This window comes from Podarcis melisellensis (genome assembly GCF_964234715.1).
Source record: "Podarcis melisellensis genome assembly, chromosome: 2".
NCBI classification, from domain to species: Eukaryota; Metazoa; Chordata; class Lepidosauria; order Squamata; family Lacertidae; genus Podarcis; species Podarcis melisellensis.
In genome coordinates this window covers 75959420-75983631 of record NC_138529.1, presented here as the reverse complement: position 1 = coordinate 75983631, position 24212 = coordinate 75959420, and the positions used below count along the sequence as shown (strand labels likewise).

At 42.6% G+C, this 24212-nt stretch overlaps 1 protein-coding gene and 1 long non-coding RNA gene across 10 annotated transcripts in view; both read right to left on the bottom strand.

Annotated features, from left to right (window-relative positions):
• The window catches only part of HRH1 (histamine receptor H1), an 88136-nt gene that overhangs the window by 20375 nt on the left and 43549 nt on the right, over positions 1 to 24212 (bottom strand). For 4 of the 9 annotated variants that reach the window (XM_081901212.1, XM_081901216.1, XM_081901215.1 and 1 more), the window contains exon 1: positions 10970 to 11739. The exons of 2 other annotated variants lie outside the window; for them this stretch is intronic. The gene's annotated coding sequence lies outside the window, so the exon portion shown is untranslated. Of the gene's footprint in view, positions 1 to 2425; positions 2565 to 5530; positions 5564 to 10969; positions 11740 to 24212 lie in introns of those variants that run through there. 3 more of the 9 variants (XR_014165798.1, XM_081901213.1, XM_081901219.1) reach the window with 3 other exon arrangements.
• LOC309364269 lies at positions 19077 to 20423 on the bottom strand. The gene is made up of 2 exons (XR_014165796.1): positions 20141 to 20423; positions 19077 to 19288 (listed from the first exon to the last, which is right to left on the bottom strand). It is a non-coding gene; the product is annotated as an uncharacterized lncRNA (long non-coding RNA).

Below are 24212 nucleotides of genomic sequence, written 5' to 3'. Positions count from 1 at the left end.
AATCAGGCCAGTCAGCAGATGAGAATCTTACCAAGCCAGAAGTAGTTGTAGTCAAACAAAACATCCCGTTTCAAGCATTATACTTTATGTACGCATGCAAATGAAGTCTGGGGGAATTTGCCGGTCACTAATGTAAGAGCTGTAAGCCTAACACCTGCATTGAATTTAGGAGCTACAGCAATTTCAAAGACCATTAAGGGAGAGTCTGAGAGGGACCAGACTAAGTCTGGAGCATGCCATTAAAAATCTTGCAGAGGTTTCAGAATGGCCAAATATATGACCACGGTTAGCTCCAGTTTACCATGCACCACACCTGTATGCACTGCAACACTTCAGTATACAACTTGTAATAAATGTTCACGCAGGTTTCCTAAATCCATGATTGAAAACTCCTGAGAAGGACTGGATCCACTATGGACTCATTCCACACTTCCATATGTCCTGAATGAGAGGACATGAATTGGAACAAACGCCAACCTGCAGAAAACTCGACTGAGGTATGCTACAATTCAGTGGTAAACATTGGGTTTTCCTGGGGAGAGTGGCGGGACAAACGAAAAGCCCCTCAGACCCACAGCTAGAAAGCATGGGGCAAATGGAAATGTGGGCAGGTCTTTGGTGGTATATGTGTGTTTTTACATATCAGTATATTGTTGCTTCTGAATGCATGTGTTCATAAAGAAGTCGCCAAGTAGGAGGTTGGGGGACATTCAGCTAGACCTGACAACATTCAGTCCCTTTGAGTCTTTCAGTCCCTGAATGGAAAGAGTGGCAAAATAGTACTCATGGTTATAGGTTCCAAAATATGGGTAGGCAAACTAAGGCCCAGGGGCCTGATGTGGCCCAACTGCCTTCTAAATCTGGCCCAGAGATGGTCCGGGAAGCAGCATGTTTTTACATGAGTAGAATGTGTCCTTTTATCTAAAATGTATCTCTCGGTTATTTGTGGGGCCTGCCTAGTGTTTTTACATGAGTAGAATGTGTGCTTTTATTTAAAGTGCATCTCTGGGTTATTTGTGGGGCATAGGAATTCGTTCATATATTTTTTCCAATATATAGTCCACACCCCCCAAGGTCTGAGGGACAGTGGACTGGCCCCCTGCTGAAAAAGTTTGCTGACCCCTGTTCTAAAACATAATTAGCAGAACTTAGGAAGCTGCCTTATATTCAGTCCATCTCACTCAGTATTGTCTAAACTAATTAGCAGTGCTCTATAGGGTTTTAGGCAGAGAACTCTCCCAGCCCTACCTGGGCTCTTCCGCAAGCAAAGCAAATATTCTACCTACCACTGAACTATGGCCCTTCTCTCCATTAATTAGTATTTTCCCCAAAATTAATTAGTGCTTATTATTAGAATTATGGTAAGCCTTTTTGGTTTCATTTTGCATGGTACTTATTGTCCAAGTGGGTCTAGTGTAAAAACATCAATAGGAACAGAAATCAACAGAAAAAGACTCTTGCTAAATGCAAAATGCTACATCAAAGCAAAATTACTTTATCTTAAGACAGCACAAATAACAAAAACCGTATAGAAAAACAATAGAGCTTGGAAATTATTCATGTGGCCAGCGGATAATCAGCCTCAGAATTCGTATTTGTCTCTAAAAACAGAGCACACAAGACTGTAATTTATTTAGATTTATGAGAATTATGAGTTTATTTAGTCGGTACACAAAATCCCCAAATATTTCCCAGCTACTGTTTTGAAACCATTCATATTTTCCTTGTTAACTTTTGAAATGTTCCACTTCTTTTGCAACCATGGAAAGCCTGCTCCCTATTTCAAATCACTTAATTATCAGCTCCCTTTGACAGAGACATTCAGCAGGACAGAAATGAATTCGAAGAATTTATTATTGTTTTCTCTGAACCCTCAATATACCACAAAAGCTTAAATGCCTTACTTGAACTCATGAAGATTTAATGGCTGCAATAAAAAAATTGCTATATAAAAGAAGCGTGTTATGACTGTAACACACAAGTAACCAGTTTATTGAAGGGCAATCTGACATTGCTTATTTCCTATCTTTATCACTAGCACTATGAAGCTCCACAATGGATTTCACAATGTCTTACAGAAAGCTAGTTTTAAAACACATAAATTGCCAGCAATGTAAAATTAAAATAGCTACAACCAGCAGAAAAATAATTATGCAGTCTGCCAAGACCACCAGCAATTTCCAAGTTGTCTGTGGGGAGAGGTTTGGGAGCTGCTGGTTATATGTACGAGTGAGTGAGTGTGAGTGTGAGTGTGAGTGTGTGTGTGTGTGTGTGTGTGAGAGAGAGAGAGAGAGAGAGAGAGAGAGAGAGAGAGAGAGAGAGAGAGGGCACACTGAAAATGCACTGCTGAGAACTATTCCTTTTTTTTACCCATTACTGTTTTTGTTTGATAAGGATAATGCTATTTTTTCATTTTTCATCCATCCAGCTTTTGGAAGACAACACCTTTTTTGTGCTTTCCATCTTTGTTTTTAATATCTTCCATCTGCAGATGTCTTTCTCCATGTGTGTTTTCTTTCACTAAATCGTCCAGTCTGAATTCCACATGGTATCATTAGCTCAGGCTAGGGGAGTAGAAGTAAGTTGATCTAATTATTGTACAACATTATACTTTTTGGAAGAATGTTGAAAGAAAAATGGATCATTTTTTAAAAATTGCCTGTAGCATGCTCCCACTGGCAGAAGGGAGGACATTATTTCTGCAGATTCACCCTTCTACCTGCACTCCACTTTGCTCCCCACAAATCTACTATGGAAGACTGGTGTGGGGGCATTCAAAACAGCATGGGAGATGGCACTGGCAAGGGGATGGGAGAATCAACAAAAAATGGCTCCCTTCCTTGTGCCAGTGGTGGAAGGATGGATGTCCTTCCATGAATAGAAAGAACCTTCTGTTCAAAGAAGGACAGCTCTGGATCCATGTCTACGTGGCATGCTGGGAATGTTAGAAACACAGGAAGCTGCCTTCGACTGAGTGAAATCATTGGTTCATCTAGCTCAATAGTGTATACTGTTTGAGACCAGAATCCTTCCTAGCTCTACCCGAGATTCCAGCAACAGGTGTGAGGGGCTATGGGTCCTCCCCAAATGCTGCATGCCACAGTTACAGGCCCTTCAAACAGGATATTCCACACTCACCATAATCATCTAGATCACTGGTTTGGGTTAAAAGTGGGTCTGAAAAGGTTGAAGATACTGTATCTAAATCACAAAAAACAAGCTATTATATAGTAGAAGGGACCAGTGGCTTCAGATACACCATTAGTCCAAGAAAAATACTTAGTATCAAGAAAGGTTGTATAAAATATTATCAGCAACAAAGATGCAATTCAACAAAAATGTTTTCCATCAGTCTTCAGCACGGTAAACACATGGATGTCAAATCTTGTACATTTCTGATACTTTATTTTCTAGTCCTTCATCCATATCCATGGGGCTTCATGAGATTATTGTACTTTACCAATACAGTTTCTACAGAAAATGAAGTTAATTTTAATTGTGATTTGTCTCCACTTCTCTGCAGCATTTTGAAGGACATGGTTGGGTTGTTGTTGTTTTTTAATGCATTATTCAAATACCACAAAGGCCTCAGATTGTCCACAGAACATAAACAACTAGTTTATTAGTTCTGGCTCTTCCAGCTCAAAAATTGTTCACTGTCTAAATTAGTAAGCACTTTAGCTGGAATGAGTCACTAAAATGTGTTGCCCCTAGTCACAAACAAAATAAGTAGTAACTAGTAGAATACAGCCCCTTCATGGATCACTGCCTTGCTGTGGCGAAGGGGCTTGAAGAACTCAGAGAAGCTATGAACTATGCCGAGCAGGGCACCCAAGATAAACAGGTCATAGTGGAGAGTTTGGATCAAACATGATCCACCTGGAGGAGGAACCGGCAAGCCACTCCAGTATCCCTGCCAAGAAAACTCCATGGACAAAGACAACAGGCATATAAAAGTTATGATGCTGGAAGATAAGCCCCTCAGGTCGGAAGGCGTCCAACATGTTACTGGGGAAGAGCGGAGGGCAAGTACAAGTAGATCCAGAGCTGATGAAGCGGCTGGGCCAAAGCCAAAAGGACGCTCAGTTGGGGATATGCCTGGAAGCTAAAGGAAAGTCCAATGCTGTAAAGAAAAATATTGCATAGGAACCTGGAATGTAAGAACCATGAACCTGGGTAAGTTGGAGGTGGTCAAAAATGAGATGGCAAGAATAAATATTGACAAGCTGAGGCTCCAGTACTTTGGCCACCTCATGAGAAGAGAAGACTCCCTGGAGAAGACCCTGATGTTGGGAAAGATGGAGGGCACAAGGAGAAGGGGGCGACAGAGGACGAGATGGTTGGATAGTGTTTCCGAGGTTACCAGCATGAGTTTGACCAAACTGCGGGAGGCAGTGGAGGACAGAGGTGCCTGGCGTTCTTTGGTCCATGGGGTCACAAAGAGTCGGACACGACTAAACGACTAAACAACAAAAACAACAAAGTAGAATACAGGACTGGAGTTGAAAGAGTGATACTTTTTTAACAGGGCAATATCTGAATAAATATTAATGATCTAATCTGAGTTTAAACATAGACACACTTAGACAACATATGAAACAAGTGTACTACCTTCCAAGTGTAATTTGGAATAACTGCACTTCAGTTCTATGTGGAAAAGTAAACCAAAACCTAGGGACCCCTGACACTGGATGTCGCATCTCCCATCAACAGAGATCTCACAAGAAAGTGCAACATACCCCAATTCTGAATCCTTCCAACATACAAGCCCCATCCACATATACCACCCATTATGGCAGTCATTCAGCTAGACACTGGCCTGGTTCAGACATAATGCTAAGCCAAGCCATGGCTAAGTGCAAATGAACAGGCATGATGATGTACAGAGAGGAGACCATGACTGCTTCACCTTTCTCAGGCTTCTGCTGCTGGTAGAGTACCAGGAGTTAAGCCCTGGTTTGGCTTAGCATTATGTCTGAGCCCAGGCTCATGCTTTTTATCTCTCCAAGCAAATCATAAGGTTTGTTCTTGGCTTACAACTCATTGTTTGCTTGAGGGAAATAAACTTATGAGCCCAGTTTCACACATAACAGTTAGTCAAACCATGGCGTAACTTTCATGTTGTGGCCTGGTCCAAAGCCAGACCCCACAGAGAAGCAGGTCAGAGGCTGCAGAACAATGGATAGCTTGTTGGACACCTCCATTGCTTCCATCCAGTTTTGAGCTTCTTGCCCTACTCCTGAACCACGACTCCTGAGCCGTGTATCTTCTGCTGTGCTTGTATTGTTACTTGCCTGAATAAAGATCTCTCTTGAACTTCCAAGTAAGAGCCCTTTTTGCATGTGTTGGACGAGAGCCAGGAAAACTTCTGTCTTTCCACCAATGTGAACTTCCAGTGTGGGAGGACCAGTGGGACCAAGAAATAGCAGAAGCAATAGCCATGGATATAAATAGCAGAAAGGAGGCAGCATGCAAAGTTCTTTTGAAAACTCAAGAAATTAAGTAGTGTGCAGTACAACAAAAACATCACCTTAAATTCCACTGCTGTGGCCTCATAGTAATCCTGTCCAAAAAGAAAAGAGGCTATAATAGTGCCAACTTCCTAATACTTTATGCTGAGTTTTGGGATCTCGCAATGAGGGAACCGCCAGAAGGCCCTCGGCGCTAGATCTCAGTGTCCGGGCTGAACAATGGGGGTGGAGACGCTCCTTCAGGTATACAGGACCGAGGCCGTTTAGGGCTTTAAAGGTGAGCACCAACACTTTGAATTGTGCATGGAAACGTACTGGGAGCCAATGCAGATCGCTCAGGACCGGTGTTATGTGGTCCCGGCGGCCACTCACAGTCACCAGTCTAGCTGCCGCATTCTGGATTAATTGTAGTTTCCGGGTCACCTTCAAAGGTAGCTCCACGTAGAGCACATTGCAGTAGTCCAAGTGGGAGATAACTGGAGCATGCACCACTCTGGCAAGACAGTTCACAGGCAGGTAGGGTCTCAGCCTGCGTACCAGGTGGAGCTGGTAGACAGCTGCCCTGGACCCAGAATTAACCTGTGCCTCCATGGACAGTCCAAAATGACTCTCAGGCTGTGCACCTGGTCCTTCAGGGGCAAAGTTACCCCATTCAGGACCAGGACCTGGTCGCCTTCTGTCCCCCCCAAAAAGTACTTCTGTCTTGTCAGGATTCAACCTCATATTCACTATTTTATACACATTCTATTCAACGCACAGATATTTGGGGTTACATCAGGGCTGGGAATATCAGGGTGGAGTCCTGCCTCTTCCACATTTTTAATGTACATGTGGAGCATGTGTACACATATGAGATTTCATAGCAAATTACACTTGCATATGGAAGATGAAACTTTTTTTCAGTCTACAACATTTTTGCAGCCATTGCGTCTACGATGCCCAATTACTGCTTTTCTGAGTCAAAGCCATGGCAGGAAAAATGGTGAGTCAATCTGTAGGGGAGATGTGGTAGACAGCAAGGAAGTACTTATATTTTCTTTTTAGTGGCAGCAGAAGTGAGTGGGAACCAATGATGCAATTCAACTGTGGATTATTTTCTGAACAAACACAATTAGGGTTTTGCATGATTTAAAAAATGCAGAGAGTAATTATGCTTGCTCACAGAGTTATTACCATTATTTCCTCTGTAGTGAATTATCATTGCAAAGTTAAATTTTGCATGGAATAAACACATCAACTAATTCGGAACTAATTTTCTCTACTTCCTGTTATTACCAGACAAGTTGGACTGTGAAAGAACATCGAGATTAGCACTAGGATTTTAACTCTTCTAGGATTGCAAATCTGCAACAAATCTACAGCATATATTAATTTTTTCTGGGGTTAGTGAATTTCAGCCAAAGGGACACACTGCCTTCTGGAAACCCACTTCTTGGGCTGTATGCCACTCTCCAAGAATGTAGGCACCCACACAAGAGCACATGCACACAATAGATTGAAGGCAACTAATGTTTACTCAGAGTAGACCCATTGATATTAATGATATTAGATCCATTCATTTCAATTGGACTACTCTGAATAAATGTTAGTTGACTACAACCCAGTATTTTATTTCAGGCTCATTGATAGGTGGGATGAGGAAAACTTTTAGCTAAGCCTCCCTGCAAATGCAAGCTGTGAAGATCTGCTCAATTCCACCATCTGATTTTACATTCTCTGTGTCTCAAGGCCTTTCCCTGTTCTTGGCCGATAGCACTTGGCCCATAGCACTTTGGAATTTGCACTTTGATGTTGTCCTTTCAACTGTGCCAGGGATGACATGATTTCCGTCCCCTAGTGCTCTCTGCTGTAGTGCCATACCACTGTCATTAAGCAGGGGTCAGAACCTTTTTCAGCCATGGGCCGGTCCACCATCCCTCAGACCATGTGGTGGGCCGGACTATATTTTGGGGGGAGAAATGAATGAATTCCTATGCCCCACAAATAATCCAGAGATGCAATTTAAATAAAAGGACACATTCTACTCATGTAAAAACACACTTATTCCTGGACTGTCTGTGGGCCGGATTTAGAAGGTGACTCGGCCGCATCCGGCCCCTGGGCCTTAGGTTGCCTACCGATGGTCATTAAGAGTCACTGTGGAGCAGATCAGAACACTCAGGAAAAAGGAAAGAGTGCTTGGAACTGCTCCGCTTAGAGGGTTTCTTACAATCAAACAATACAACATTTTTGTTAAATAAAAATTGTTATGGTAAATGTTTCCTGAGTATTTGGCCATCAACAGCATTCATGAAATATTGGTGCAGACGAGAAGACTCATTCTCATTTCCTAACTCCAGCCTGCTCCTCAGCACTCCGGTGATACGACTGGCATATCCAGTTGGGGGTTGGGCAAGCCTATTTAAAAGGCTTGGCAGGCTATACAAGGCCTGCAGGCAGGGGCGAAACTAAGCTTTATTTCACCGACTCTGCCTGCAGGCCAGGAATTCACCATCCCTGGTGTATATTGTGTATACTCACAATGCACACTAGCTGAAAAAATAGTACTGAGTAAGCTTCAACTTTTGTCTACTCTTACGCTGCCTATGATTTTGGACACTTGCTCAAAAACTAGAGAGGGCATATTTCCAGTAACTTTCTTAGAGCTGATTTCACCTAGGACTTTGCCATGAGGCCCAACACTTTTGGGATGATACTGTACATCAGAGTGGGCCTGCAGGCCTGATATACTCTGATGTTGTTAGAACAGATAAAATAAAGTACTTCTTTATGCAGCACATAGTCAAATTATGGAACTCGCTCCCCCAGCATGGCCATCAATTTGGATAGCTTTAAAAGACAATTAGACAAATTGATAGAGAACAGGACTATCAATGGCTACTAGCCATGATGGCTATGATCTACATTCTACCTCCACAATTCTTCTGATTGCTAGTTGCTGGAAGTCACAGGAGGGGAGAGTGCTCTTGTGCTCATGTTTAATCCCTGGTTTCCCACAGGCATCTGGTTAGCCACTGTGAGAACAGGATACTGAGCTAGATGGGCAGTTAGCTTGATCCAGCAGGGTGTTCTTACATTCTTAATATTTGTTTCCCTTGACTACTACCTCACTGGTTGGGGATGATGTGCAATAGAATTCAACAACATGGGTGGGTGGGTGACTCTGTTCTCCAGCCCTGCTCTATATAATCTTTGATTCTAGCATGCCTGTAGGCAAGAAGCTATTTGACTACTTCATCACATGCAGAAAATAATTCATTACAACACCAAATAGATGGAGCAGCAGTATTCTAAACTGCACTTCCTCGTACCTGTGAACAAATATTTACAGAACTGCCTTGCTATGATCCTGCCTGAATTAGGGCAAGCTATGAGAATATAGTTTCTTCTTTGTTTGTTTTAAAAAATATTTATTAAATTTATATACCATTCTCCATCTGCAAATCTTAGGGCAGTTCCCAGCATAAAAATACTAGCTAAAAACAGAAAATACAGTGGTACCTCGGGTTGAGAACTTAATTCGTTCTGGAGGTCTGTTCTTAACCTGAAACTGTTCTTAACCTGAGGTACCACTTTAGCTAATGGGGCCTCCTGCTGCTGCCGCGCCACCGCAGCACGATTTCTGTTCTCATCCTGAAGCAAAGTTCTTAACCCGAGGTACTATTTCTGGGTTTGTAACCTGAAGCGTCTGTAACCTGAGGTACCACTGTACATAATAAAAACAAGAACAAACAAAAAAACCCCACAAACAAATTGTACCATATTTACATGAATGTCATGCACACTTTTTTGGCCAAATTTTGTCACAAAAATTAGGATGCACATTAGATTTATGGCACATTTAAATTCGCCAGCAAATACTTTTTGGTTTCAAGGTTTTGAAAATTGAGGTTTGCATTAGATTTGGTGACGCATTAGATTTGCGTAAATACGGTATATAGAATGTTGAGCAGGCATAGGCACCAGCTGAACCTCCCTGGGGAGAGCATTCCTTAAACAGAGAGGCTCTGCAGAAATGGTTCTCCTGTTGCCACTCTCCAGACCTCTCTTGGAGGAGGCAAACAAGGAAAGGCCTCGCCCCTCAGTTTTGGGGTGGGGGATAAAATTCTGGTGTTATTGCTTTTAGTCACCATCACAGCCCAAAGGAAAATTTGAGACCTCCTGGGTTATTGAAGTGTAAGGATTTCTAGCATCCAATAAAGTAAGCTGATGTCTTCCAAACTGAAGTAATCTATCACCAATCTCTAAAAACCTGTTATGTGGGAAGCCTGTTGAAAGCATGGCATCATTTTAAAGATTTGTGTGGTTGGAAAGAAGGCTCTATGGTTAGGGCTGGCACAAAAGGAACTTCACTCTGGGGATAAATACCAACTGGGGTGTATGTTAATTTGGGCAATAATGGAGTGGGGTTCAGCCACCTTTCTTCCTTGCTGAGTTCCTGATCTGAGGGTGCCTGCTGCTGTTATTGATTTGATTTTTTAAGATCCCACACACCACAGACAGGGAAAACACAACAATACATTTCCCATATAATTTAGTTGGGTCCTAACTGGGGCAGGAGTCATCGAAAGCCAATGCAAGAGATCATTATCGATTCTCCAAAAGCCCTATAGAAGACAAACTGAAAGTGCAGGCCTTAGTAGGTTTACTCAGAAGTCTCACCGAGCTTAATGGGGCATATTGATGTTGTTTTATTGATTGATGTTGTTTTAGATATTATTTATTGCAACTGTTGAGTAGATTTCTGTTTAACTTTTATATGTTAGTATTATTATTTTATACTGTTCTAATGATTGTTGAATGTTACTTTTTTGATGTAGGTTGCCTATTTTAAAGTTATGTTTTATTATCCCATTTTTGTATTGCATTAGATTGTTATAAGATGCATATTTTTTGTTTCTTCAGCTTGTAAACCGCCTTGAGTATTGTGAGATAGAAAGACGGTATACAAATTTAAAAATGATGCTGATGATGATGGTATTCCTTGATAAATCTTTTTATAATTGCATCGTGGACCATTTTGTTCCTTACAGCTTCTGCCCAGTGAGAATGGTAGAGCAGGAGGCAGGGAAGCAAACATCAGGCAGAGGCTAAGACAGTGACAGGCGAATCTAATTCCCTGCAGGGAAACGTGACAGGCAGCGGCACCTTCTGGGCTGCCTGAGGGCAGACTGAAGCCGGTGGGGCAGTAGTGCCCCATTGGTCCTAATGGACCAGCCCTCACTGTTTTTATGAACCAAATAAATGTTTATCCTGCCCCTTCTGCCCCCTCGCTCCCAACCCCGCTGCCCTTTTCTGCAACTCTTGGACTGCAGTCTGCAAGTCAGGGGCTCGGTTGTCCCAAACATCAGTTTCTTTTCTCCCTCGCTACCAAATGTTTTCCAGACCATTCCCTCAGTAGGGTAGAAAAAGATAATCCCCGAGGAAAGCTAGACGTCCCCCGTAGACGTGCATGTCACCTCCCCGCTCCGCCCCCCTCCCGCGTTTCACTTACTCACCGACGTGGAACTGAGGCAGAGGAGAACTGACGCGAAAGTTGCCCTTCTCTGGAGAAATGGGCGCCGAGAACTTCCCGAGGCTTCAGCCGGTCTGCAAGCCGGAGAAGGCGCCACAGCCTCTTGTCGCTGCCGGTCCTGTTCCGGCGGGCTCGGAGAGCAGAGGGAGAAAGTCCCGCCGCTCCAAGCGCGAGCAACCTCACCCTCACTCAGCTCTGTTGGCTACGTCTGAACTCCGGAGGCTTCCCCTCCGAGCCCAAGTCACTCTTGTGGAGGTTGCTCGCCTCGCGCTTCAATTTTGCGCCGAGTGGGCGGGCGGGGAGCCGTTTCCCCAGAAATGCAAAAGAGCCTTTGGCTGGACCTCAAAGGCTTGGGACCGGGCCAGCTCTATCCTCTTCGGAAAGAAGTCCGGCTTCTTTCCCGCCCTGCGCAAGCTCGAAGCGCCGCTCAAGTGAGCCGCTCGTAAGTGGCTGCCTGGAGCAGAGGAGGGGGCGCCTATATCGCCGCCGGCGGCTGGCCAACTCACTCCCACTCTCGGGGGGGATCCTTCCTCGCCGCCTGAGCTGACTGGTCCGAGCTTCACAGCGCCTCCTTCCTTCTCGCGCCTGCCGCCCGCGCCGCACTTTTCTCACCTCTCTCGCGCGCAGGGTTAAAGGATTGAAGCCATGCGCGCTCTTTGGAGCTTCAGTGGGATCCCTAGCCAAACGCGGCTCCTCAGCCGGCCGGCACCCACCAGCATGCAGATATCTTTTCATGCCTACGCCAAACATCCCCGCCCCCTGGCCGAAATACTGGGAAATACTAGAAAGAGATGGAGACAACTGGAGGTTGCAGAGTACAGTATGGAGAAACTAAAGGGGAAAGTGCGAGATTGGCTACATTATGCTCAGATTAAAGAAGTTTTAAAGTTGGACAAAAAGATAGGATTCCAGGTGGAAAAATCAAAGTTAGAAACAGACTTGTTAGAACCCAGTTCTAAGATACTTTCAAGAATGTATAACTTGCTGCTAAAATGGAACACACAAGATGAAACGGTCAAATCAGCTATGATAAAATGGGCACAGGACATAGGGTACAACATCATGTTTGCTGACTGGGAAAAGTTATGGACCACCGGTTTGAGATTTACGGCATGTAATGCCTTGAAAGAAAACATTATGAAAATGATATACAGGTGGTACATGACCCCAGTCAAGCTTGCAAAGATATACCATTTGCCAGATAACAAATGTTGGAAATGTAAAGAAACTGAAGGAACATTCTTTCACCTCTGGTGGACCTGCCCTAGAGTTAAGGCTTTCTGGGAAATGATATATAATGAGTTGAAAAAGATATTTAAGTATACCTTTTCTAAGAAACCAGAGGCCTTTCTTCTGGGCATCGTAGGCCAGAGGGTGCAAAAGAAAGACCGAACTTTTTTTTATGTATGCTACAACAGCAGCAAGGATACTCATTGCTAAATACTGGAAAACTCAAGATTTGCCCACACTGGAAGAATGGCAGATGCAACTGATGGACTATATGGAACTGGCAGAAATGACTGGCAGAATCCGAGACCTGGGAGAAGAACTGGTGGAGGAGGATTGGAAGAAATTTAAGGACTATTTACAAAAACATTATAAATTGTATGAATGTTAAGAAAGATGTAAGATTTGCAATAACATGGTACCAACAAACTAGCTAAAAGGAATAAGAATTTAAATGCCATTAAAAGAAAAGACAAACTTTGGATAAATATCACGTTAAAAATAAGATTCTAGAATTATGGTTTAAACTTTCTAAAGTTTGAGATTTAATATTGGAAAATTGTACTATTAGAATTGAAACAAGTTAATAATTTGCTGGTAAAACTTATGAGTTTAGAATGCAGGAACGAGAGTCGTGAGGAAGTCCAAGGAGGAGAATGAACTGTGGATATTGGAAAACTATATGTTACTTTGTATGCTTTTTATTGTTGAAAACTTTTAATAAATATTATTATAAAAAACAAACAAACATCCCCCCCCAAGGACCATGAAGGCCCCGCGTCTTTTTCTGAGGTGATTTCCTTTTTGAGGGAGAGGAGCTCGATGGCGCCTTTCCAGAGGATTCACGCGTGTGTTTTGCACGCCCGCTCTGACTGCAAGATAGACTGCCTGGGCTCGGTGTTTGATGAGAAAGGAAGAGTTTCCATGGCCAGACTCTGACACCAAGTTTCCCTCACGGCACCTGTTGAAGGCTTCCTCCAGTTGTCGAGCACGAGGACTTGCTGCATTTTTACCTTTGGGGAATCTGTGGCATAAACACAGGGGCTTCCTTGGGGAAGGAGCAGGAAGCGCACGTTAAGCTTCCTCTGGGTCGTTGGGGGATTGGGGCAACGAAAGACCATGTAATTCCTCAGGGAAAACTGGGCAAAAATACAACATAGGCACAGAGAAGACTCCTGTACATGGACGTTTTCCTTCTCTACTTGACACATTTTGCTGTGGAAAATACCAGTGTAGCCATTGGGGTCTTGCAGTTTGAGTGTAGAAATTAGACTCTAATACAGGGGTCAGCAACCTTTTTCAGCTGTGGACCATGTGGTGAGCCAGACTATATTTTGAAAAAATAATAATAATGAATGAATTCCTGTGCCCCACAAATAACCCAGAGATGCATTTTAAATAAAAGGACATATTCTACTCATGTAAAAACATGCTGCTTCCCGGACTGTCCGTGGGCCGGATTGAGAAGGTGATTGGGCTGCATCCGATCCCCAGGCCATAGGTTGCCTACCCCTGCTCTAATAATTAGGTGTTGGGCTAAGGCCTGGGATACCAGGGTACAAATCCTCACTTGGCAATGAAGTTTGCTGGGTGACCACCTCTCTCACTGGGTTCCTTTCACAGGGAGAGCTGCAGCTGCCCAAGGATCTCTTTGGTTCCCTTTTTCCAGGAGTGTGAAGCTCCCATCTGGAAAGTAGTTTGAGAAAGAAAGAAGATGCATGTGGTCTCCAGCATCTCATCGCTGGCCCACTCACTTCTCTACGGTCCTACCTCACCTTCCTCTTTCACTTCTTGCTCAGTGCCGAACCCCATCATCCCTGACCACTGGTCTTGTTAGCTAGGGATGATGGGAGTTGTAGTCCCAAAACATCTGGAGGGCCGTGTTTGCCTATGCCTGCCCTAAAGTGCCATCTTGTGCGTGCACAGGGAATTTATTGCTGCTGCCACCAGGCATTAACTGTGGGGAGGGATCTCAGATGTCATTCCAATTCCCATTGCCGATAATGATGCTCCTTTGGTACTTTGGTTCCTTTGGCACGGGCCACCGAAAAAGGGCCTTGTGGGCCACCCTGGTTTATATCCCTTTATGCCCAGTGCTGTTTTTTCAAGGGGGTACTCAAGGGTACACAGTACTGGCACCTCTTTTGTTGTTGTTAAAAAGTGTGGCACTTACTGTAACAACTCCATGGTGAGTTGGCCTGAATATAAGCCTCACTTTTTCTCCAAATTTCGACCAGGAAAAGTTGAAAGTGTGGCTTATATTCATGACCTTACGGTATGTAGCCATAAGTGCAGGGCAAAGCAGTGCCCGCCCCGTGCGTTGTCCCCTGTCCTCTCCCCCAAGGCCGGGAAGGGGGAGAGTGAGGAAGGGGGAAGGCCACTGGCAAATGCAGTGCAGCTCCACCCCCTCCCCCAGTATGCAGCCAGGAGCAGCAAGGAATGGAGTGGTATTTTTTCTTCGCCCCACCCTCCAATTTTAAAGGTGCAGCTTATATTTGGGTACGGTTTATATAATATATTCGGGCCAATACAGTATTTTTATAGGGAAAAAGCACTGCTTATGCCAATCCTTTCCTAATCAATCCTCAACACTCTGTTGTTTTATATCCTAACAGTTAGGCGAACACTTAGGCAATGACTAAATAAAATACTTTATTTCCCTTCTCACTCACTGCTCCTGCTGCTGGCAATCTGCCTCCTATGTGACAGCATCTTCTTGTGGTTCCATGGTTTATTTTTTCTCATGGCTGTGAAATCTGCCCCTCAAAAGAGTCCCGGGTTGTTTTGTTTGCATGTTATTTCCCCCCTGCTGCCTTACCAGAATCTGCCTGCCTATGCTGCCTGCCCATGCCATGCCTCTCTGCTTGCTGCTGCTCTGCCTGTCTGCATGCCTGCCCACTTTGCTGCTTTGCAAATCAGCCCTGCATCACTCAGGAGACGCATCTCAGTGCCTGCCAGGCAAGGGTGTCATCTGTTTTTTTCTGCCTGGAGATAGTTGTGCCTCTAGGGAACTGTTTTTCAAAACCGTCATAGAAGTGAAAGGCCAAACACAGAAGAATTAAGTACTCAACAGTCTTTTTTTAAAAAGAAAGAACTTTTTTTGAAGATGGATAGCATAAAACCCTGTGAAGCTACCACTCTGAAATTTGGCAGTCTGAATCCCCTGTTGTAGGGGCTAGCAGGCCTGTAAAATTTCATGCCCCTACGTGGGGGAAAATAAAAAATAAAAATGGCCATTTTACTTTGAAAACATAAAAAATAAAGGTGATTAACATGAAAACACCTGGAGCTACCTGTCTGAAATTTGGAACGGTTAATCCACTCTGTAGGGGCTACCATATCTGCAGATTCCATTTGTGATAAAATGAGAAAGCTGGGACTGCTTTGGCTTTCCACTGGAAATCAATGGGATTTTTGGAGATCTGTATTTTCTGGGGCATGATCTGAATTGGGCATGATCTGGATCAGTAAATCAGGGCCATAAATCGGGTTGGGTGGGCATCCACAGCCAATATTAATGCTCCTCTTTACTGCTGTGCCCCAAAACTTGTTAGTGTAAGGAGCCATCTCATATAAGGAAACAAAGGTTAATGCAATAAAAATGAAATTCAAATTACATTGCTCCCGGAAATGATCAGCTGGCTCAAATTGCATGCAACATGTGCAATGCAATGAGAGTGATTTATCCTCTGATTAAGAAATATATTCCTTGCCTGAGCTATCTTGTCTTTCATGGTGAAGACTGAAACTTGCAAAGTTTTTTAAATTTAAATAATGACAACAACAAAAAACGAATTTAATTTTGTTATGGTTTGAGGGTCATCTAGTGTAAGGTTACCAGATTTTTTTTCAATGAATCCGGGGACACTTTTCAACTTCAGTGGATTTTGTATGGGGACTGATTTGTAAGTCCAGGGACTGTCCCCGGGAAACAGGGATATCTGGGAACCTTAATCTAGTCCAACTATGCACACAGCCAACTTGAGTCACCAACCTTTAACAAGTTAGATGTCTGCTGCATATCTATCTATTATCCTGGAGTTTAAATTGTTTTGAAACCTTTCTGTCTTCTGATTTGTCGGTAAGACAGCTCATCTTCTCTCTTCCCATTGGAAGTTGTAGGGGTAGCAACAATATCATGTCCAGGCTTCATGTTGTGGGGGCAGGCTTCATGTTGTGGGGTGCAGAACCTCAGTTCGTTAAGCATTTTTATTGATTTACTTGATGGGGGGGGCAGCTGCCCCCTTGCCTCCGCTTGGCTATGCCCACGGGGTGGTATCAGAGGCAGATTTAGGGGAGCGCAGCCAATTCAGTTGCACTGGGCGCAGAACCTCAGGGGCATTGTTGGGGATGCCACAGCTATGATTTAGAATGGAGGGTACTGCTGAAATTTGAGACCCCAAGGCCACCACTGGTGGTGTGCAACAGTATAGACGGGCCAGTGATCTGACTTGGTATTATGGTAGTTTTCTATGTTCCTGTACAGTTTCTCTTCTTATAACAGCTATAGGAATTCTATTCCAACCCATGTTGTGTGTATGTAAGCAGACAACTGCCATTCTAATACAGTGGTACCTTGGGCTAAGTACTTAATTCGTTCTGGAGGTCCGTTCATAACCTGAAACTGTTCTTAACCTGAAGCACCACTTTAGCTAATGGGGCCTCCTGCTGCCACTGCACTGCCGGAGCACGATTTCTGTTCTTATCCTGAAGCAAAGTTCTTAACCTGAAGTACTGTTTCTGGGTTAGCCGAGTCTGTAACCTGAAGCATATCTAACCTGAAGCGTATGTAACCCGAGGTTCCACTGTATTCTCAATGCATGAAGATAAAGGCATGTCTGAGGAACTCAGAGTGGCCTATATAGCTTTGATGTACACATGTTTAAGTATTCATGAAACCTAAATAATATCTTCACCCCATATTTATTGGACCATTCATTTAGTCTCTAGAAATCATGAGATTTGTTTAAAATAGCCAAACACACTTTTAGCCCCCATCTGCTTGATTTTTGAATTCTTGATAGATCTCAGCATGGAACAGTTAAAATAATTGGGTTGAAGATTGCTGGAACCTCTCTAGTTAGTTAGTTAATTAATTAATCAATCAATCAAGGAGGTGTGAAATGCTTGGCTTATAGAAGAGCCAGAGTGATTGGGATAATTGTGAATTACAGGTCAAAAGCTATAAAGAAGTTCTGTGGGAATCTTAATAATGTTTAATAAAATGCAGATGAGGGGGCATGACTTTTTGTGCCCATGGATTTGTGGCTGAGGAAAATGCAAAGTTAATTCATGATGTAGAATAAAGCTGCTTCTGGAAAACTGAAATTGAAAGAAGATGCTAGATTTCAGATCTGGCAAATGTGAAAATATGTAATTGAGATACACTGTAGCTTAATGTATGTAAGCAACTAGTGTCCCTTGCAGTGTGTTTTCTTTAGCATGCTCAAACTATATTTGAAACAATCAATATTTTCCTTATACTTAACTTTAAATATGAAAGATACTTACAGTGGTACCTCGGGTTAAGAACTTAATTCGTTCTGGAGGTCCATTCTTAACCTGAAATTGTTCTTAACCTGAGGTACCACTTTAGCTAATGGGGCCTCCTGCTGCTGCCGCACAATTTCTGTTCTCATCCTGAATCAAAGTTCTTAACCCGAGGTACTATTTCTGGGTTAGCAGAGTCTGTAACCTGAAGCGTCTGTAACCTGAAGCGTCTGTAACCTGAGGTACCACTGTATATGCAAGCTAGTACATTGTATTATAAGATTCACGCTAAATACCAATGTGAGCTTAAAGTGGAAACAGATCACCAACATGATTATAAAAGTTTATCCAGCTGGTTCTCTTTTAGAAATGCAAGATGTTGAATTATATATATGCCAATTTTGCATTTGAATTATAACCATATTTCTGATTTCTAAGGAGTGCTGACCTTCCTATAATGAAAACTGCGGCTAATAAGATTTTGCAATAGTATTTCATACATAACAGTTATTTGATAATCTGCTTTCCCTTTTAACAACAGAAGTATTAATCATAGAACCATAGAATTGTAGATTTGGAAGGGACCCCGAGGGCCATCTAGTCCAACCCCCTGCAATGCAGGAATCTCAGCTAAAGCACTCATGATCATCCAACCTCTGCTTAAAAACCTCAAAAGGAGGTTTGAAGGGCGGGTGTTCCACAGGGTGGGTGCCACTACCGAGAAGGCCCTCTGTCTGGTTCCCTGTAACCTTACTTCTCGCAATGAGGGAACCACCAGAAGGCCCTTGGCACTGGATCTCAGTGTCCGGGCTGAGCGATGGGGGTGGAGACGCTCCTTAAGTAGTACATATTGCTAGCAAAACGATTGTGAACATTTCTCCCTAGTGTTTTTAAATCTATTGGAGAAGCACTGTTCAGGGTTCCATCTTTTGTGGCTGTAAGATTCCAACCCATTCACTAGGAGCAGGGCCTTTTCAGTTGTTGCCTTCTGTATTGTAGAATGCCCTCATCCAGGTTCATTTGACCATAACTTACTTTTGGAGACAGGTAAAAATATGTTTATCCTGCTTACTGATAGCCACTGAGGATCAAACTAGCAGCTGTTATTGTTGAATTGTTTCCAGCTTCGCTAAGATTTATTTCCTTGAATTGATTGTACCCGCTTTTAATGTTGTGAACTGCTTTATAAATTATAAAGCTTTATACAAACATGGTAAATAAATTACAGTTCCAAAACAATTCAAAAAAATGCACATTGTTCTGGAAACAGATGTGCAAGTAGTCCATTCTAAACATATTTTTGACCAAATAAAGACTGCTAAAATCCTCACCAAAATTCTAGCAATCCTTTTTCCAACAGATGGTCGACACGATTTTGCATGAATTACCATCAGTTTCCCCTTATTCAGGCATGGTAATCATAAAGGCGCAGCATGAGTAAAGAAGTGCTCTTGGTTTGTGTCTGTTCTTCTGTTAGCTCCACTCCTCCCATCATGCTTCTTCTGGTTTCCCCATAGTTTTGTTGTTGTTTTCATTGCCATCATCACTGATTTATTAATCACCTAAACAACTGTCTCAAGGCGATCTAATTTAAAATAATTAAAAACATTAAAAACAGCAAGTACATTTAAAAATAAGGCTAAACTTCTAGTAAAGTAGATACTTGTGGTAAAAGTCCATTTATCCAGCTGGGAAAGCCTGTTTGAACAAAAAATGTCTTCAATTATTTCTGGAAAGTGCAGATAGCAGGCTGCCCACACTAAAAGCCCTGCTTCAAATTGCTACAGAGGAGGCTTATGAGATCTTTGAAACGTGCAGGAGAAACCAGCCTGCTGTCTGCCGTGATCTATTGGGTGCAGAATGGACAAGGTGGTCTTTTAAGTAATCTAGCACTGAGTTTATAAGTTAGTACCCACACTTTGAAGCCATTGGGAGCAATCATTAGGAGTTTCTGAGGAAGGTGTCATCAGTACACTAATGATACCCAACTCTATTTCTCTGTAATATCTGAACTGGGAATGGCTGAGAAGGCCCTAGACTGTTGGATGGATGCAATTGTGGGCTTGATGAGGGCTGATTCTGTTCTGTGACCTTATGGCAGTGTTGTTTGGGAACTTGATTGTCTGAATGGTTTTAGGAAAGAAGAAGGCCCTGATGTTCATGCATTCTCTTATTTGGCATTTCCCCCCATCTTCTCTGTTCTAAAAACTTGCAGATCTGGCTGAAATTCTAGTAAGACGTGACAAGAGTAGGAATCATTAGTCATCTGCACTCTCTTTCCTTGCCATATTGGGAAACATCTAACACATGGTGAGGAATATCTTTTAAATGTTGCTGAACTCCAACTCCCATTAGCGCCTCCCAACATGGCCAATATTCAGTGATGGTCTGAGTTTAGTCCATCTGACCTGTTCACATCTGAGCCACTTCTACTTACTGGAAAGGGGCGGGGCGAGGTGATGAGGAGGTCACTGTGGTGCACTTGCTCTAGTGGAGCCAATTCATAGATGCTCATATGAACTAGGGATGGACAAATCTGTCAATTTCAGTTTCTCTGTTTCTTCTTTTCCCAGTCTTATGTTCAGTTCCCCACATTTCCACATCTGTTCCACATTTCTTCCAAAAAAGTCCACATGAATTTTCATAAGCAAATTTATTCTAATATACAGTTTTGTCTAATAAATACATTTGGGGAAAAATATTTTCTCTAATTTATGCATTTTTATGTACACTTTACACTAGCATATGTATATTCCCTCCACCCCCACATTACTGCCCTGATAGATAGGCACTCTGATGCCAGGCATGTCATACTGACTAGCTACTCTATAAAACTTTTCTTTTAAAATAACAGCGGGTTTATTCTAAATGTCATCTTGTTGTTGTTTCTTATGCCACCTTGCTATGTATGATAGGAGTTACAGAAATATTACCAATCAATCAATGGCTGAAAGGCATGTCTTGAATAATTGAGCATCCTTTTACCTGCAGGAGGATAGAGAACCATCATACATAAACTAGATATCCAAATGGATGGTTCTACTGGCAGCAGATATAACTCTAACTTAAAGTACAGGCTGAGATTCTCTGAGAGCTTTGATGCTTGTCCCAATTTGCTATCACTCATTCTGAAGCAGTGGAGAGCCCTTTGCCTTGTCTCCATGGTCGCAGGCCAGAAATATGCCAGGTTGGGACAAGAACAGGCCTCGTCTACCTCTTATTTAGCAGACAATGTTTACTTAAATTTCCCAACAACTCCAAAAACAGCTATTTCCACCGCAATACATTATAAAAGGAGGCCTCCTGGTCCTGAACCTTGTGGCATTTAAAAAGTACGGTATAAGATGAACCAAAACCTATTGCTTCTCATTCAATGTGCTAGTTCATCACTATAGTGATCGTACCTTTCCTGGTTCTACAGCTAAAGAATTAAAATGTCAAGGGCTTTTATTACATATAAATATTTTCCCCAAAACCAATAAAATTAAAGGTTCATTCAATCTCTTGTACCTCAAAATAATTCAGCTGCAGAAAACCCAGTATGGACAGATACGTCTCAGAGGATTTGTCTGAACTGAGAAAATAGAAAATATGTTTCCTCACGAAACTGTTTTTACCATGAGCAGCCTCCATGCCTTTTGCAGCCTTGAAACTATTTCTGAAGCTAGCGGGCATGTAGAACAAATATCAAGAGGATAGAAGAGGTACGTGCACAGCAACACATTAAATCAGAGATGCCCAGAATGGCTCACCCAAGATACGGGAAAGCCAATGACCAATCTATTATATGTGAGCACAACCATTGTCTGAAGACTTATTTTCTGAATCACTGGAACACTTGGCAGCAGAACCAATAGGGGACCTTCACTGTTGGATACGAAAACAAAATAGGTTGCTAAACAACTGATAGGTGAAATTCTTCTCTGTAATTTTATAAATAAACACTTTATCAAAATAAATCATCTGCACTTGTTAGACTGAGGTTTGCAGTGCTGCAGGAACACAGAGTGTTGCCTCATGTAAGTATATGGATCCTGAAGCCACGGCTGTCACTTGATGGCATCACTGTGCCAGTTCCAGGCTGGCACCATAATTTGCCTGTTCCCCCCCTTATGTCCCAGCTGCACACCATCATGCTACCCAACTAGGATCTGGATTGTCTTTGCCTGATAGCTTGGCTGTATTTTATTTCTTTTACTGGCAACACACAGACATGTGTCTTCCCTTCTGCTTCGTTTGGATGCTGTTAAATGTTCTGTTGCTTTTCATATGAAATGATGATTCATAATCAGTGTTGGCTTGCTTGGCATGAATCTCCAGTCTGTGTTTCAGAAAGAAGCGGCTTAATAGGTTATATTTCCTGATGTGTCAAAACCCTATTGTTGAAGGGGGAAACTGTTGGGGGGGGGTGTTTGCAAAGTTACTTAGATAGCGCAATGTTCAGACAGAAAAGTCCTGATAAGAGTTAATGAGGAAACTTAACAAAATCAGAGTATAATTTGAAAATGTTTATCTCAGTTCAGGCCTTGTATATAGCAAAAAGACTGTTACTGTTACAGATTTGGGGTACCAGAGTTTATGGGTGTAAAGGCACTCATCACTAGCATTAGTAAATATTAGGGATAGTTTTTTGTCCCTTGTTTTTTTTCTTTAGGTATATAAACTTTGTATACATGCTGAACATTATATTATAATAAGCCTTGTGATGTAATATGATAATGTTTACCGATGTAACATAAGAACGTTAATAAATGAATCTCAAAAAAGAAGAAGAAGAAAAGGAATTACTAGATGCTTGGAGACTTCATCTGGGTGAGAGATAGCTTTCTAGTGTAAAAAATACATGTCCTGTGTTGGGAGTGGAGCGGGGGGAGGGGGGGAGTCGTTAAGCAAGACAAAGGTTCTGGCGGCCCATCAAAGGAAGATTATTGGGTCTGTGAAACACAGGTTGCCAGGGTAATGTGAACATGATGTCACACAGGAAAAAACATTCTTTTAAAAAACAGAGGTCTGGAGAAGGGGTGTGTGTGTGAGCAGACACACGAGGAGGTGTTGCGATTTGCAAGGTGTGCTGGAAGTCAACAAGGAGGAAGTAGGGGGAACTCCATGTGGGACTGGCTGTAGGAGGCTGTACCAAGACTCTGGGGGCTGTGACTGGCATCTGCTTTGGACCCAATGTCACTGAAGCTATGAGGGGAGCAACGAGAGACACTTTTGGGGCGTAATGTTCTGTGCCCCCTCCGCTGAAGGCTTTAGGTGTAAACATGTGTAAAATAAACATCCTTCTTAAATACACTAGTCTATACTGTACTATGCCTCTGTTTCCCAACAAAAACACAACCCTGGGCGAGTGCCTGGAACCTCCTGGAATTTTGCCACCACTTGGCGGTGAATGGGGGTGGAACACAACCTTTGTTGCAATACCAAGGAAAGCTCCCTCAGGATAGATACAGGTTGGGAAATAACACACCACAATGGTTTCAATAGTTGCAGTTTCATAGTTATATCACTCCAAATGAGGGAAAAATATGACATAGAACTTAACATAATTTGAAAAATTATCACAAGAACATGAAGAAAGGAAAGGATTACGAATTAAAATTTACAATATTACTTTGAATATTGATGGAATGATGAAAGATAAATTCAGAAAAAATGTGGTTGGAATTTTGATTGCTGAACCAATATACTTTTAAAAGGAGCAGCTTTGTCTTTCTGTTATACTGTTCATGGAAATAATTATGAAGGGTTACAACACTGGTACTTAACCCAGCAACATTAAATAAACAACTATCTGACTCCTAGAAGACATCTGAAGGCAGCCCTGTAGAGGGAAGTTTTTATTTGATGTTTTGCTGTCATTTTGTTGGAAGCTGCCCAGAATGGCTGGGCAACCCAGGCAGATGGGCAGCATATAAAGAGAAAGAAAGAAAAAGAAAGAAAGAAATGTTTTGGGGAGATGTCAGCATTCATGCTGAGGCTGCCTTGTCTGGTGCAGCTCAGAACTTCAGATCCTTGTTTCTCTTGGCTTCTAAAAACTGGCACAGAGGAGGCAGCCAGTTGGCCCAGGGAGATGATCAGTACCACTTTACATGATAGGCCACCTAAGACACTTTACATGATAGGCCACCTAAGGCAAGGCCACTCCTTAAGAAATCTATGCTGGATTTTTGGTTCTATATGGTGGCTTAGTAGGATGCTCTTTCAGCCTCAACTGCTCACTGATTTTGTCTCTTAATAACTGTTCAAACCAAACCAGATAAACAGGTGATTATCTCCCCCCGACCCACTTCCCATTAATTATGAAGGGTGTATTTTTCCAGAGTTTTAACAGTATCCAAGTAGAATGGCTTTCTGATAACTCCTAGTGCTTCTGCCAATAGGTCACTGAGCCAGTCCTTTCCCCCAGCTGCTAATACATTGAGGGTTTCTGAAGAGCCTAATGCTCTGTTGATCATTACTGAGGTGGGCAGGTAATTAAAGCTGTTAAAGCTGATTAAATAGTCTGT